The following is a 15645-nucleotide window of genomic DNA, read 5'->3' on the forward strand; positions in this document are numbered from 1 at the left end:
GTTCATGACCAGCCTGGCCAACATAGCAAAACGTCGCCTCTATAAAAAATAAAGAGTAGCTTCCTCATAGGGTTGTTCTGAGAATGGAATGAGTTAACATAAATACAGCTCTTCAAACAATGCCTGGCCGGGCACGGTGGCTCACACCTGTAATCCCAGCACTTTGGGAGGCTGAGGCAGGCAGATCACTTGAGGTCAGGAGTTCGAGACCAGCCTGGCCAACATGGTGAAACCCCGTCTCTACCAAAAAATACAAAAATTAGCCAGTCGTGGTGGTGCGCGCCTGTAGTCCCAAATACTTGGGATGCTGAGGCAGCAGAATCACTTGAAGCCAGGAGGCGGAGGTTGCAGTGAGCCGAGATCACACCACTGTACTCCAGCCTGGGCGACAGTGCAAAACTCTGTCGCAAATCTCTGTCACAAAACAAACAAACAAAACCAAACAAACAAAAACAATGCCTGACACGTATTTGCTGTGCCTGTTATTAATGACTGCATGTGTTGTTGCAACTGTTACTATTATACGAACAATGGTCATTTATTGAGCAGCAAGGATGTGCTGGGTGCTTTTCCTGCAATACCTTACTACACCCTAGGGATAAATACTCATATCCCGGTTTGCAGAGGAGGCCTAGAAGGATGAGGTCAGTTGCCCTGGGTCACACGGCTAGGCAGCAGCAGAGAGATGGGGACCTGGAAGCTGGTGTTTGACCCCAGAGCCCACAGTCAGACCTCTGCCCCAGGGCTCCTTTCTCTGTGCGGTGGTGGGATCTTGGTCTGGCAAGGGTGGGGGCCGACCCAGAGAGCCTGCTGTGAGGGAGCCCCCAGATAGTAACCATCAGTGCTGGGCATGTCTGGGAGGGTGGTTGGGAGGAGGGGCCCCCACTCCCAGGCCCCAGGATAGATGCCCTGCCTGAACCCTCCTTCTACCATCTCATTTCCAACAGGGACTCTTTTAAGAGCAATGACCAGCTTGCTAGTGGACTTCAAAGATAGTATTTGATGAGTTTTAGCAGCTTCAGCAAAACTCTAATTTGAATTTCAGGCGCTGGTGTGTGATTTCCTCGGTGACAGCTCCGAGGGATGCTTGGGCTCGGCTGTCATCCAGTGGGGCTTCTTGCTGGCTGCCGCAGCGCCTGCCTTCCCAAGGAGGAAAGGCGGGAGGCCGAGAGGAGCGGGGCGCCACTGAAGCTGGGGAGGAGAGGTGCAAATAAGTGACAGGGAGAGAGGGGTGTGGAAGGGAGAGGGACATGGGAGCAGATGCAGAGGGACAAGAAGGAGAGAGAGAGAGAGATGGAGAGAGAGGGAGAGAGAGCAGGGGAAGAGAGGGAGAGAGAGAGAGGGGTGGAGAGAGAGAGAGGGATAGAGAGAGATGGAGAGAGAGCAGGGGAGAGAGAGAAAAAGAGAGATGGAGAAAGAGAGATGGAGAGACAAGGAGAGAGGGGGAGAGAGAGGGAGAGGGAGAGAGAGATGGGGGAGAGAGAAGAGATGGAGTGGGGAGAGGGAGAGAGAGAAAGAGAGGGATGGAGAGAGGGAGAGACAGGGAGGAGAAGAGAGAGGGATGGAGAGAGAGAGAGGGAAAGACAGGGAGGGAGAAAGGGGGAGAGGGGGGAAGAGAGAGATGGAGAGAGAGAGAAGGAGAGAGAAATGGAGTGAGAGAGGGAGGGGGAGAGAGAGGGACAGAGAGATGGAGATAGATGGAGAGAGAAAGGGACATGGAAGAAGATGCAGAGGGACAGAGAGAGATGGAGAGAGAGACGGAGAGAGGGAGAGGGGGAAGAGACAGATGGAGGCAGGGGTGCGAGATGGAGAGGGAGGGGGGAGAGAGAGATGGAGATAGAGGGAGACGGAGAGAGATGGAGAGAGAGGGGGAGAGATGGAGGCGGGGGAGAGAGATGGAGAGGGGGGAGAGAGAGATGGAGATAGAAGGAGACAGAGGGAGAGACATGGAGAGAGGGGGAGAGAGATGGAGAGAGAGGAGGAGAGAGATGGAGAGGAAGAGAGAGACAGATGGGGAGAGAGAGAGAGAAATGGAGAGAGGGAGAGATGGAAAGAGAGAAAGAGATGGAGAGAGAGATGGAGAAAGAGAGAGCAAGAGAGAGAGATGAAGAGAGAGGAGAAGGCCAGGAGAGAATCAGAGTATGAGGGTGAGGTTGGGGGCCTTGGGGAGAGACAGCAACAGAGAAAGGTGATGGGAAGAGAAGAGCCAGAGGAGAAGAGGCAAGAGACGTGTGGAGAGAAAGATAGAGAGAGACAGGCAGCCAGAGAGAGGCCAGAAGAGACTGACCAGTCAAGCTAGACTGAGGGAGAGGGCAAGAGAGACCCAGATAGACAGAGGGACCCGCAAGGAGCTGGAGGGCAGAGGCAGAGACAGGGATTCGAGGAAGGCTGTGGGGAGCAGTAGAAGGACCAGGAGGGGAGGGAGGCAGAGAGGCAGGCTGAGGACAGCAGGAGCACCTGCTCAGTGCCAGCCCCATGGGTGTGGGGCCTGGGGTCCCAGCAGGAACCAGACAGGCAAGATCCAGAGGGCCGTGAGGGGGCCTGGGCTCAGGGCATCCAGTGAGAGAAGAAAGTTCCACCTCCCAGCCCCCGTTCCCTCCCACAGCCCCACTCCCACTTCAGCTGTTGCAGATTCCTGCTCAGCACAGGTCTCCCCGCCACCCTGACCCCCCAGCATCAGGCAGTTTGCAGGCAGGAGCTCTAATGCCCGAAACCAAGGCTGTATGTGGGAAGGGAGTTTATTTCCCAGGTAGCCCTCCCGCTCCGCCCTACACACACACACACACACACACACACACACACACACACACACCTGGGAAGAAGGGAGGAAAGGGAGCGACTGAATGAAAGAGGGATCTAGGAACAAGGAAAAGAGCCACTTCTTTTTCTGAGCCTCAGTTTCCTCCTCTGTAAAAATCAGGATCTGAATAGTGCACATTTATTTATTTATTATTTTCTCTCCTCCTCCCAAATTGGATTTTTTTTTTTTTTTTTGAGACAGGGTGTTGCTCTGTTGCCCAGGCCTGAGCACAGCGGTGAATTCACAGCTCACTGCAGCCTTGAACTCCTGGGCCCAAGTGATCCTCCCGACTCAGCCTCCTGAGTAGCTGGGACTACAAGTGTGAAGCACCATACTCAGCCTCGAATACTACAAATTTCACAGGACTCTTGGGAGGGTAAAATGAGATGATTCATGCCAAGGGCTTAGCCCAGCACCTGGTTCAGTGGATTCTGAGCTGAAGGGACACCTCCTCCCCCAAAATGGAACCCAGGTTCTAAGATCGATTTTCCCCACGATGTTGCCTTTCCTGGGGGAAGAGGGAGGCAGTGCCCTTCTCCCTTTCCATCTCCTCCTCCCACGCGGGGCACGGTGAGAAGCCTTCTGGAGGCTGTGCGTACCTTCACGGCCACGACTCCTCACCCTCAGAGGCCAGCTCTTGGTGTTACAGGCTTTGTAACTGCCATCCAGGCTGGCACTCAGTCAGGTGGGTAGGGACTGGGAGAAGGAGGGCAGCCCACAGCCCCAGGAAGGGTGAGAGGAAAGGCTGGGGGCAGAACAAGACAAGAATTCTAGAACAGCATTCTCCACTACGGTAGCCACCAGCCACACGTGGCCCCTGAGTGCTTGAAATATAGGTAGTCTAGATAACATACATTATTGAAATTAATTTATCTTGCTTCCTTTTACTCTTTTAATACGGCTATTAGGCAATATAAAATGACACACGTGGCTCACCTTCTATTTCTAGCGGATGGCACTGTCCCTGTTCTGGAATGTCTGAGCTGGAAGAGCCCTTCCATGCCAGAGACTCCGAGCCTCCACTACACAGGCGGGGAGACTGAGGCCCAGAAGAGAAAGGGAAAGGAGTGTTCGGAAGGCTTGAGCTTCTGTCTCGGACACAGCCGGAAAGAACAAGCACTGTCTCCTCTGGCGTTAACCAGGCTTACAAGTTCATTAGGACGAGATGAGAAGGCATAATTTCTGAGAGTTCAAACAACTGCCAAGTGGATTAGGAGCTTGAAAAGCCTCCTGCCAGGGCCATCAGAGGAGCCCGACCTCGGGCCCGAGGCCTCACCAAGGATGGGGCCAGAGAATTAATGACGCCACAGCTGCTGAAGGAGTGTGTTCATTTTAAAAGCTGCAAAGGGGGGAAAAAAAGGCGAAGCTGAACTGTGGACAATTATGAAGTCTGCAGAGCCCTTACATGGCTTAATAAAAGGCAGAATGAAAGTATTGAACATATGACCTGCTCCACGCCTAAGCCCTTGGGGGACCCAGCGGAAAGCGGTGTGAAGAATGAAGCCACCGACCTGAGCAGAAGCTGGCTGGGTGACTTTGGGCCAGTCTGTGAGCCTTGCTGGGTGCAGCACCCTCATTTGTGGCCCAGAGTCTAACGGTGCGGGCTTTGGAATCAGACAAACTTGACCACCAGGCTCTGCCACTTCTCAGTGACCCTGAGCCAGGCCCTTAACTTCTCTGGGGCTCTACTTCCTCATCCAAAAAATGTGCAGAACGCCCAGCTCATGAGTGGCTGGGGTGACCAAGAGGATGACAGACCGTGCTTCGCCACCGCCAGGCACCTGCTCAATGCTCTTTCGTGCAGCAAACATGTATTGGGCACCGCACTGGTCTAGGCACTGGGAACCCAACCATGAACAGTGAACAAGACCGGCCAGGTCCCTGCCCCTGTGGGGCTCTCAGAGACAGGCCAATGAGTAAAGAAATTTATAAAACTTTTTTTTTTTTTTTCTGAGATAGAGTCTGTCTCTGTCACCCAGGCTGGAGTCCAGTGGCGTGATCTCAGCTCACTGCAACTTCCGCCTCTTGGGTTCAAGTGATTCTCATGCCTCAGCCTCCCAAGTAGCTGGGATTACAGACACATGCCATCATATCCGGCTGATTTTTGTATTTTTAGTAGAGATGGGGGTCTGGCCATGTTGGCCATGTTGGTCTCGAACTCGTGACTTGAAGTGATCCACCTGCCTCGGCCTCCCAAAGTGCTGGGATTACAGGCGTGAGCCACCGCACCTGGCCTATAAAACTTTCAATACTGCTAGGTGCTCTGTAAAAAACTAAGGTGGTGAGAGGATGGGGAGTGGCATGGGACTGTTCGGGGGAGTGTGGACAGTGAGGGCTCTGTCCACACTGTCGGAGAAGGTGATGTCTGAGAACCCCAGTGTCAGTGAAGGTCTCTAAAGACTGCAGACCTCAGACTCACCTCACCCCATGAGTGCTCTGATGCCAGACTCAGGGCTTCGATCCCTGCTCCACCTCCTAATACCTGCATGACCTTGGGCCAGTTACTCTCCAAGACTCCATCTCTTCACTTGTTGAATGGGGAAGACAGCACTTGCCTTGGCTGCTCTGGCCTTCCTGTGAGGACAGCCACGTGGGCAGTCCACACCCAGATGCCGACTCTGACCTGGCCTGTGCTGCTGAGGTAGACACAGATGACCGCAGTAGAGCCTAAGTTCAAGGATCAGGAGAAGGACAGGGTGCAGGAGCAGCACACAGGAGGACTTCCTGGAGGAGGTGACATCTGAGTCACGGCTCAAAGTGTCAGCAGGTGTTGGCCAGGAAGAGGCCAGGGAAGGGCCCTCTGGCACGGGGGCAGCACATGCAGAGGCTCAGTGAGGGAAGGGCCACGCTTCCTTCTTGCCTCAGAAATGGGGCTGGGCAGAGCTGGTGGGAGGATGCAGGCTGCTGGTAGTCTGCTGACCTGAGAGCGAAGTCCGAGGCAGGGGAGATTGAGTGACAAGCCTGGAGAGGTCGGGGTCTCAGAGGGCACTGTCTGGCTAAGCTACCAGGGTTTCATCTTAGGTGCTGTGGGGGGTGAGGGTGGGCCACGGCGTGGCCAGATCTGTGTCCTAAATACATCCCTCTGACAGTTGAAGGCCTGTGAAGACAGCTCCAGGGCCCCGTGGGCCTTCCCTTTCCCGGCTCAGGGTCTCTAGGGCCCCCAGCTGCCACTGAGCCATCTCCTTAGCGTGTGCTCTGCTTGTAAACAGCTCCCTGGAAGAGTGATGGATCGTGGCTCTCGGGCGGACAGCCCAGGGCCACCTGTGAGACAGCTAAGCAGAGGGCCTGTAGGGCCAGCGCATCCACCTCCCCTGAACCACCCCTGCCTCTCCCCGCTCACCCCATCAGTGCCATTGGGATCCGATCCTGGCTCCCTCTTACAACAGGTGTGATCTTGGGCAAGTGACTCACTTCTCCATGCCTCAGTCTCCTCGCCTGTAAAATGGGGCAGAAACCTCTCATCATAGGTGTGAGTGAGCTCACAGATCTACAGGCTGTGGCTGATGACATCTGTGGGCCTCTCCTGCCCTCTCCTGCCTGATCCCCATGTGACGTGGTGGAGGGGGCGGGGAAGGGATTTTAGAGGTAGGGAGTCGAGACTGAGAGGGAGCTGGTCTCTCCCAGGATACTCCGCACATTAAGGGCATAGTTGGGACCGAGACTCCGTTCTTTTAGCACCTGGCCTAGAATTCTTTCCATTCTATCAGGTTGCCATTAAGATACATCTCTCAGGTTGAGGGACAAGGCTTTAATGGGGGGATTCCAGCATCTTCCAGGCACTGGCGAGAAGGTATACTGAGCTGAACTTGAAGGCCTCCCTTCAACCCCCTCTGCGCCCCACCGTGCCCAAGGGGATCAGTCTATGGAGGCATCTGTGGACTGCGTCTAGAGAGGGAGCTGGGGTCAATGGGCTGGCTTTCCCCGAGCTATCTAAATTCACTTGCTGCAGCCTTGCTTGGCCCAGTATCGGGAGCCTCCCTGATGTGAAGCCCCTCCCCTGCCCCACTGCCCTCCCTACCACGGCCCTGGCATGGCTCTGTCATTGGGTATAATGATTGCCTGTTTTATTGACTGTCACTCACTAGATGGTGAACTTCTTAAGGGCAATGTCTCTGAGCTTGGTCACCCCTCTGTCCCTAGTACCAGGACTGTGGCCAAATGAGTGTGGCCCCCAGCCCTGACCCTCCTCTCCTTCCCTTAACGTGGTGTTGCTCACAATTTTTTCCCAGTATTATTCCCCAGGGATCCTTTTAGGACATCTTCTCCCCTAAACATTTTTATTTTTATTTATTGTTATTATTTTTTGAGACAGAGTCTCACTCTGTTGCCCAGGCTGGAGTACAGTGGTGCAATCTCAGCTCACTGCAGTCTCCACCTCCCGGGTTCAAGTGATTCTCCTGCCTCAGCCTCCTGAGCAGCTGGGATTACAGGCATGCACCACCATGCCTGGCTAATTTTTGTATTTTTAGTACAGATGGGGTTTCACCATGTTGCCCAGGCTGGTCTCAAACTCCTGACCTCAAGTGATCCACCTGCCTCGGCCTCCCAAAGTGCTGGGATTACAGGCTTGAGCCATCACGCCCGGCCTCCCCTAAACATTTTAATACTACAGACATACAATATATCTATGTATGTACTACGTATCTACTTTATAAATAAAAAGAGCAAGATTTTTCTTCCCCCAATAGCCAGCCCCCTTGAGAGTCCATGCCTTGACCCCATTCACTTACTCATGAGTCCTGCGCACTGCAAACCTCACTTGCTAGGTTGACTTAACTGCTTCACCCAGTTCATCACCTCTCGGTGGAACATGACGACAGCAAAACCATTGTCAGGGCACATTTGTTGGTCAGATGGGTGTTCTGGGAGCAGGAAGCCAACACAGATCCATCCCCCAGCTCTGCCCAGGCTGTGGGGGCCTGGCCCAGAGGAGGGCGAGGATGGGCAAGTTGAGGTTATGGGAGGGCCAAGTTGGTGGGGCACTTAAAGACTGTCTGATCCAAAGACGCTTTACCGATGGAGAAGGACTGAGGCCAAGGGAGGAATGAGGGGCAGAAGCTGGAGGAGGAGGGTAGAGAATTTGTAACCAGACTGTGGGCCTGTGGCGGGGAGAGGCCACGTCTTACTCCTTCCTGTATTTGGTGCTGTGCCTGACATAGGTGGGATGAGCAGGGCGTATTGGATGAATGGATGAAGAAGAGGCACATTGTGACACCTGGTCTCTGCCCCATGCCGAGGAAAGAGTGAGTCTGAGCTGCAGCTCTGGTGATGCCAGGTGCCAGCCTGGACCCAGAAAACCAAAGAGGAACAGTGGACGGGGTGACCTTACCACATGAGTCCAGACTCGCATCTCTCTACCTGGACGTGCAGTAGGCTCTCGAGCTCAGCCCGCATCCCCCGTGTGCTCTGCCTGTCTTCCCTGCCTTCTTGAGGTTGTCCCCAGCATAGCACCTGGCAACTTCACGCTTCCACTTTCAGACCAAAAATCTTGGGAATCATCCTTGAACCTCTTTTTCCTTAAATCCCACATCTAGTCCATCCAGGGACCCGGTGGGCGCCACTTGATCACTCCTCACCGTCGCCCGTGTCCACATCATCATTTTCCTTGCTTGGCTAACAAACGAGCCACTCAGAAATATTTTCTGGCTGTGGCTTCATTTTCATTTTTATGAAATTCTGCTGCAATGAGATATTGCAATAGCCCCTTAAGTAACCTCCCAGCACCACCCCCCAACTCCCCACCTTATATTTATTCTCTGCACAGCAGCTGCAGCACCTCTGCTCAAAACCCTTCACTGGCCACAGCCTTAAAATGACCTAGAAGGCCCTGCATACTCTGGGCCCTGACCACTTTCTCGCTTTATCTCTTACTACCCTCTCCCATGCCCACTCTGCTCCAGCCACCCTGGCCTCCCAGGCATCCTCAAGCAGGCCGCGCATGTTCCTGCCTCCAGGCCTTTGCACTGGCTGTCCCTCTGCCAGGAACATCCTTCCCTAGACATTCACACGGCCACTCCCTCAAAGCCAGCAGGTCTTTGCTCAAGTCATTGAATCAGCGAGGCCTTTCCTGACCACCCTGGAATTGCAACATCGCCTGGTACTTCCTGTCTGCCCCCTGCCCCCCAGTTAAATTTTTCTCCCTGGGGCTCACCATTATCTAGCAGACTATATATGCATTCACTGTCTCGACTCAACTGTGAGCTCCATAAAGGCAGGGACTGCAGTCTGTTCTGTTCACTGTGGGGTCTCCACATCTACGATGCTGTCTGCCGTGGTGGGGTGGGGGTCGGGGTGGTTCAGGGAGAGGAGAACAGGAAGTGACTGACAACAGATACGAGGCTTCTTTCTGGGGCAAAGAGAATGTTTGATGGATACAGAGCTTCAGTATGAAATGATGAAAAAGTTTTGGAGACAGGTGGTAATGGCGGTTGCACCAGTAAGAATGTACTTAATGCTACTAAACATGACACTTAAAAATGGTTAAAAAGGTAGACTTTGTTACATATATTTTATCAAAAAAAAAGTAATAAAAAGACATGAACACACATGACCACATGCTCAATACTATGGGTTGTACAAAGTATGGGAGGAATCCAGGGAAGGAGTTCCCTGGCTGAGGTCATAGAGGCCACTTTCTGCAATGGGAGACATTTGGGCTGCGCTTGCAGGACTTGGGGGAAGCTGGGTGGGAAAGGCTGGCAGAGGGTGTGGGTTGGTGGATGGGGAGGAGGATGGCCCTGAGTGTGTGTGCTTGGCTGGGGGTACTCACAGTTCCATGTTGGGAACCTCAAGGCTCTGTGCCCCCTGCCCTCCTGGCAGTCTAGGTCCAGGCCCCCAGGAAGGCCTGTGAGAAAGGTTCTGACCAGAAGATGGGGGTGACCCATGGTGTCCAGGGGATCCTATCCTCAGGGCTCCTGAGTGGTCAGATGAGGAAGCCCTCCCCAAACCTGGGGTTCTGGTCTTGTTCACTCGGCCAGCCAGGCCTAACCCGAGAGACTTGGACCCCAGCATCCCCAGACCTCAGGCCCTGGTTCTCCCAGTTGGCGCCGAGGTCACAGCCTTCCCGAGGTCAGCAGTGGGGCTCCCAGCAGACTCACTCCTCTCTGTTGCCTCATGGACACCAGAGGCCAGAGCACCCAGCACAGCCTTCTCCTGCAACAGCTGGGTCAGGCCCCAGGAAACTAATAACCACTACTGAGCCCACTCTGGCTGGTATCACACAGGGGCCTTCATGGGTATTACATTCTACCCCCTACCCTCCCCATTTCACAGAAGACGCAAATAAGGCTCAGAGAGCTTAAATGGCGTGCTCAAAGTCACAGTGCCGGGCAGCAACAGTGTTGACATTTGACCATCTGACTCCATATCCCTGACTGTCAGCCTGGGGGCTATCCTGGACTCTAGGCTTGCTTCAGACCAGGGCTGGCAGGGATGGCTGAGCCACTGTCCTCGTGCCCTGCTCCTCTCTTGAGCCATGCCCTCCCCTCAGCTCTGGGAAACCCCCCTCTTCCAGGACTAAATGCTTCTGTTACCTGTCCCTACCAGATCCTCCCAGCTGTGCCACTGGTGGGCACAGCCCCCAAGGCCCACACCCACTAAGGTGAGGGGGCAAGGCTGCCCTGCAGTGAAAGCTGCCACAGGAGGCTCTTTGGTGCTGTTCTCAGCACTGGTGCCACCATCTTGGCCCGAAGACGGCATGTTTCTCCTCCCAGTTGAGGACAGAGACTTCTTCCAACATCTCTTCCTTGTTCCTTGAGATGGGGCCATGGGGTATCGCTGGGTCTTGTGCATGCAGCACAAAAGCGTTATCAGGACCTTCACTGAGCACGCGCCCCATGGCAGCCCCATGCCAGGCTCTTCTTGTGCCAGATCTTGCTGGACGTTCCCACTCCACAGGAATGGCATCCTTACAGATGAGAAGCCCGAGGCTCAGAGGTAAGTCACACACTGTGAAAGTGGCAGTCCGAGCCAGAACCCTGGTTTCTCTACTTCCCATGCTACCCAAGGAATCAGAAACGTTGGAGGAGGGCTCGTGGAGGTTATCTAATCCACTTGCGGGGGTGGGGCTGAAAAGACTCGACCAAGTTTACACAGCTCATGAGTGACAATGAATTGAGTCTTCTCATGACTTGCATTGTAAGTGTGCTGGAACTAACACATCTTGTTCCATGATGAAACAAAAATCGTATTTAAGATTACATATGCTTTTAAAAAAAACATTTACTTGAGGCAAGTGCTTTCTAGAATAGTTGTGAGAAAGCTGCAAATACACAGGCGAGGCTGCCCCCCAGGAGTGGCGTGCCTGGCCCTCTGCCCACTCTCTGGGAGCAGTGGCTGTGCCCAGACAGCACGCTCAGTACAATGCTGTCTTCTCAAAGATAGGGGCCAGCAAGTGTGTGATGGGAAGTGGGAGGGCTTCCTGGCTGCCTCTGTGGCACTTTCTAATTTCGCTTTAGCTCTGGTCTGGAGCTGGTGAGAAACAGGAACAAAAATAGGGTATTTTGTATTTATGCCAATGTGAACCTTCCAGTAAAAGCTGGTGACCTTGGGCAAGTTTCTCAATCTTTTTGAGCCTCTATTGACTCCGGGAAATGGGGTCACAGTAGTGTTATTGTAGATTCAGTATCAGGCTCAGTCCTGATGGAGGTAGAGCCCCGGCGCCCAGCCTGGGGGTGACGGGTGGTCAATATAACAGCATCAACGCTGACGAGGATGAAGATGCAGGAGGGTACAGCGGTGATGTGGCTGTCCGAGCGCACAGCCAGGGAGTGAGGGGCAGCCTTCACAAATGAAATGAAGCCTTCTGAACCTCGCAGCCAATGTCCACCACTCGCGTGCATCTCCCTCCCGACACTGGGCGCCAGCGGAAATGCCACAGGCTTTGCAATCTCACAGATCTGGACTTGAATCTGGACTCAGCCACTTCCTGTGTGACCCTCAACCCCCTGAGCCTTCATCCAGTTCTACGCTGTCCAATAACAGCAGCCACGAAGCTACATGGGACTATTTAATTTAAAACTACGGTTCCTCAGGTGCACTAGACACATTTCAAGTGCCCAACAGTCACACATGACTAGTGGCTCCCACACTGGACAGTGCAGAATGGACCACTGTCGCCATCTCAGAGAGTCCTACCGGCCAGTGACTGTGGGTGTGGCACCTGCGTTGGGGATGAGGTACACACGCTCTGGCCCAGGGCAGAAGTCAACAAATGGCGGCTCTCACCCATCCCTGCTGCTAGGACTTGGACTTGAGTCTCCTCACTTGCCTGGCCTAAGAGGCACTTCTCCTTGCCAAGTGGATGTACTGCTGGGTCCAGCTGTTCTCACTGCAGTTCTGCTACTGACTCACCATGTGACGGAACAACCAACTGTCCTGAAATCTCGATTTCTTCATCTGCAAAATAATCGTCCACGCCCCTCCAGCCTCAGAGCACTGCTGCCAGAACCAAGCATGTAAATGACTGAAAGTGCTGTGAAACACAGGGAGGTGTAACAGGCAACACAGCGAGGTGGAGAAAATCCTGCATTCGGTGTCAAAAACCTGGACTCCAATTCCACCTCTCACTAGCGGAGGAGCCTTGCGTCTAAGGCTGAGGTCTTGTACTGTCTGAATCCCTTTACTGTAAAAAGAGGTAACAATAAAGATACCTAAACTTTCATGTGACTGTAAGGATCAAAAGAAATAATGTATATGAAAGTATCTAAAAATAGCAGAGTGTGATTCCAGAATAAGGCATTATGGGACTACCATTATCCATGCAAAAGGGAGGGCAGGCCAGGGGGGTCACGCATCTGCCGCCTCCTCTCTTTCCATGCTCCACCTGCCCCACAGCCCTACTCCTACCAGGTGAGGCCTCTGCTGCTCCAAGTCAACTGACCGCTGGTTGGGACAGAAATGGGGACACCATATGGGTAAGACGACCCACTCCTCAGCCATAAAAAAGAATGAGATCATGTCGTTTGCAGGGACATGGACGGAGCTGGAGACCATCATCCTTAGCAAACTAACACAGGAACAGAAAACCAAATAAATACCACATGTTCTCACTTGTTAGTGGGAGCTAAATGATGAGAGCACATGGACACATAGGGGGTACAACACACACTGGGGCCTTTTGGAGGGTGCAGGGTGGGAGGAGGGAGAGGATCAGGAAAAATAACTCATAGGTACTAGGGCTTAATGCCTGGGTGATGAAATAATCTGTACAACCAATTTCTGTGACATGAGTTTACCTATGTAACAAACCTACACTTGGATCCCTGAACTTAAAGTTAAAAATCAAAAGACAACCCATTCTGCTGATGCCAGAACAAGAAACCAACTCCACTGGGTCCACATGGCCCAAGCTGTTGGGAAGCATGAGGTCCAGGAAGCCCCCTGCATTGACTATGCGCCCCCTGCATTGACTGTGCGCCCCCTGGGCTGGAGGGGCTTGTTCCAGGCAGGCTCCACAGTGCCACTGCAGCAGTGGGAGGAGCGCAGGTCTCAGGTCTCCGAAGAGCCCAGACCTACTCCCGATTCTGCTGCTTACCTGCTTATACGAGACGTGTCTCCTCAGTGCCAGGATCTCTGGCTGTCCTACATCTCAAGGAAGAGCCCCAAGTGAGCTGTCAAGTGTCAACTGAGGACCGGTGAGACTGAAGAGCATAGGGGTCCAAAAAAGTGACAGGACCCAGGCCACTGATCCCACGCAAGGCAAAGGACATGACCCTTTGCTCCTGGACACATTTCTGGCTGATAAAAGCAGTTTTAGGCCTGCCTGGCTGTCTCAGGCAACATGGACAGAGGGGACGGGAAAGGAGAGAGAGCAGGTGGAGAGTCCTTGGCTCTGTGACAACAGTCCAGGTGTGACAGCAAGGCTGCTTAAGGCATAGGAAGTGGGGATAAGCCACATTTTCTGGCTGATTAGGTATTAAACAAGAAATGCTTAAAAATAGCAAGGGATTTAAGAGCAGACTCTGGAGTCAGACAGCTGGGTTTGGACCCCAGCTATGCTGCTCTCTAGCTACGTAGCGACTTCACCTCTCTGGTGTTGGTTTCCTCATCTGTAATGCAGGGATAATAACAGCACCTACATTGTGGAGTTGGTGCTAGAATTCTAAGAAATAAGAATTACTGGGCCGGGCACTGTGGCTCATGCCTGTAATCCCAGCACTTCGGGAGGCCGAGGCAAGTGGATCACCTGAAGTCAGGAATTCAAGACCAGCCTGGCCACCAAGGTGAAACACTGTTTCTACTAAAAATACAAAAACTAGCCAGGTGTGGTGGTGCACACCTGTAATCCCAGCGACCTGGGAGGCTTAGGCAGGAGAATGGTTTGAATCCGGGAGGTGGAGGTTGCAGTGAGCCGAGATCGTGCCACTGCACTCCAGCCTGGGCAACAGAGTGAGACTCTGTCTCAAAAAAACAAAAAATTACAAAAAGCTCTTCATCCAGTGTCTAATGTGTGGTAAGCACATAATAACACCAATTATTAATTAGGATATTTCTTTTTTTTTTTTTTTTTTTTGAGATGGAGTCTCGCTCTGTCTTCTCCAGGCTGGAGTGCAGTGGTGTGATCTCAGCCCACTGCAGACTCCACCTCCTGGGTTCAAGTGATTCTCCTGACTCAGCCTCCCAAGTAGCTAAGACTACAGGCATGCACACCACGTCTGGTTAATTTTATATTTTTAGTAGAGATGGGGTTTCACCATGTTGTCCAGGCTGGTCTCGAACTCCTGACCTCAGATGATCCACCTGCCTCGGCTTCCCAGAGTGCTGGGATTACAGGCATGAGCCATCGCGCCTGGCCTATTTCTAAAAAATATTAATCCTCCCCTTCCTTCCTCTACCCATGAAAAAGACCAACCAATCAACCAACTAACCAAAACCCCCACAGAATTTGTAGGCGCTGGGATCTTTAGATCTTGAGTCTGGACAGGCATGGGTGTTTTGGTACCTGTTTCTCATATATAATCCTTACCTGGCTGATGAGTCCTGTAGGAGCGGGAGCCAGGCACCATTTTAGCCTGGTAACAGGACCTCACCGAGTCCCAGAACTTCAGGTCTAACACACCTGTGCAATCAGGCACCTGATGTGCCAGGCTAATTGCTGGGTACACACGTGTGCATGTAAGAGAGAGAACGAGGATAATGCACAGTCCTTGCCCTTGAAGGGGTCGCAGTTTAGCGAGGGAGGATCTTAAGTCATCCTGTGACAATCTAATAATCCCATGCTCCCAAACCCACATGTGCTCTTGACATCTCTCTCACCCCCACATACTCATACGTGCACACACAGCTCCCGTCTCCTCAGCTCCAGCTCTGCCTTTCTGGAAATGCTGGCTTGGTGTGGACCCTGTGTGGAGCACAGGGGTTTCAACCTTAAACAAAACGAAAAGCTGTTTGGTCCTCTGCCAGCCCCACAGGCCCCCTTCCCCGCCCCCTGCCCATTTTTATCAGACCCTCCTGATGGCAGGGCTGTGAAATCGCCCCTGGAGGGGACCGTGGGTCCCTGGACTGACCTTGTCCTGATGTGTTTGATCAGCTGTTTCTGGCCTGTGCTGGGGGAGCCACAGCTAGAAGAAGCGGCAGGAATGGTGTTTGATCAGAGCAGCTGGGAGTGGTGGGGCCTGGCTGGCTGCTCTTAGCCTTCTGCTAATCTCTTCTCAGAGGACAAAGAGAGGAGGATGTTCTGACAGACCAGCCCACGGGTAACTTGGGGTACAGCCTCAATGACCAGAGTAAAATGTGGAAGTTGGGTTCTCCCTGAGCCGAGAAATGAAGGTAAGCAAGAGGGGTACCACTTGGTTCTGGCAGAGCCTCTGCGTGCCCAACACAGCACTCCTAACTCTCAGAGAAAC

This window comes from Gorilla gorilla, chromosome 1 (genome assembly GCF_029281585.2).
Source record: "Gorilla gorilla gorilla isolate KB3781 chromosome 1, NHGRI_mGorGor1-v2.1_pri, whole genome shotgun sequence".
Classification (NCBI taxonomy): Eukaryota; Metazoa; Chordata; class Mammalia; order Primates; family Hominidae; genus Gorilla; species Gorilla gorilla.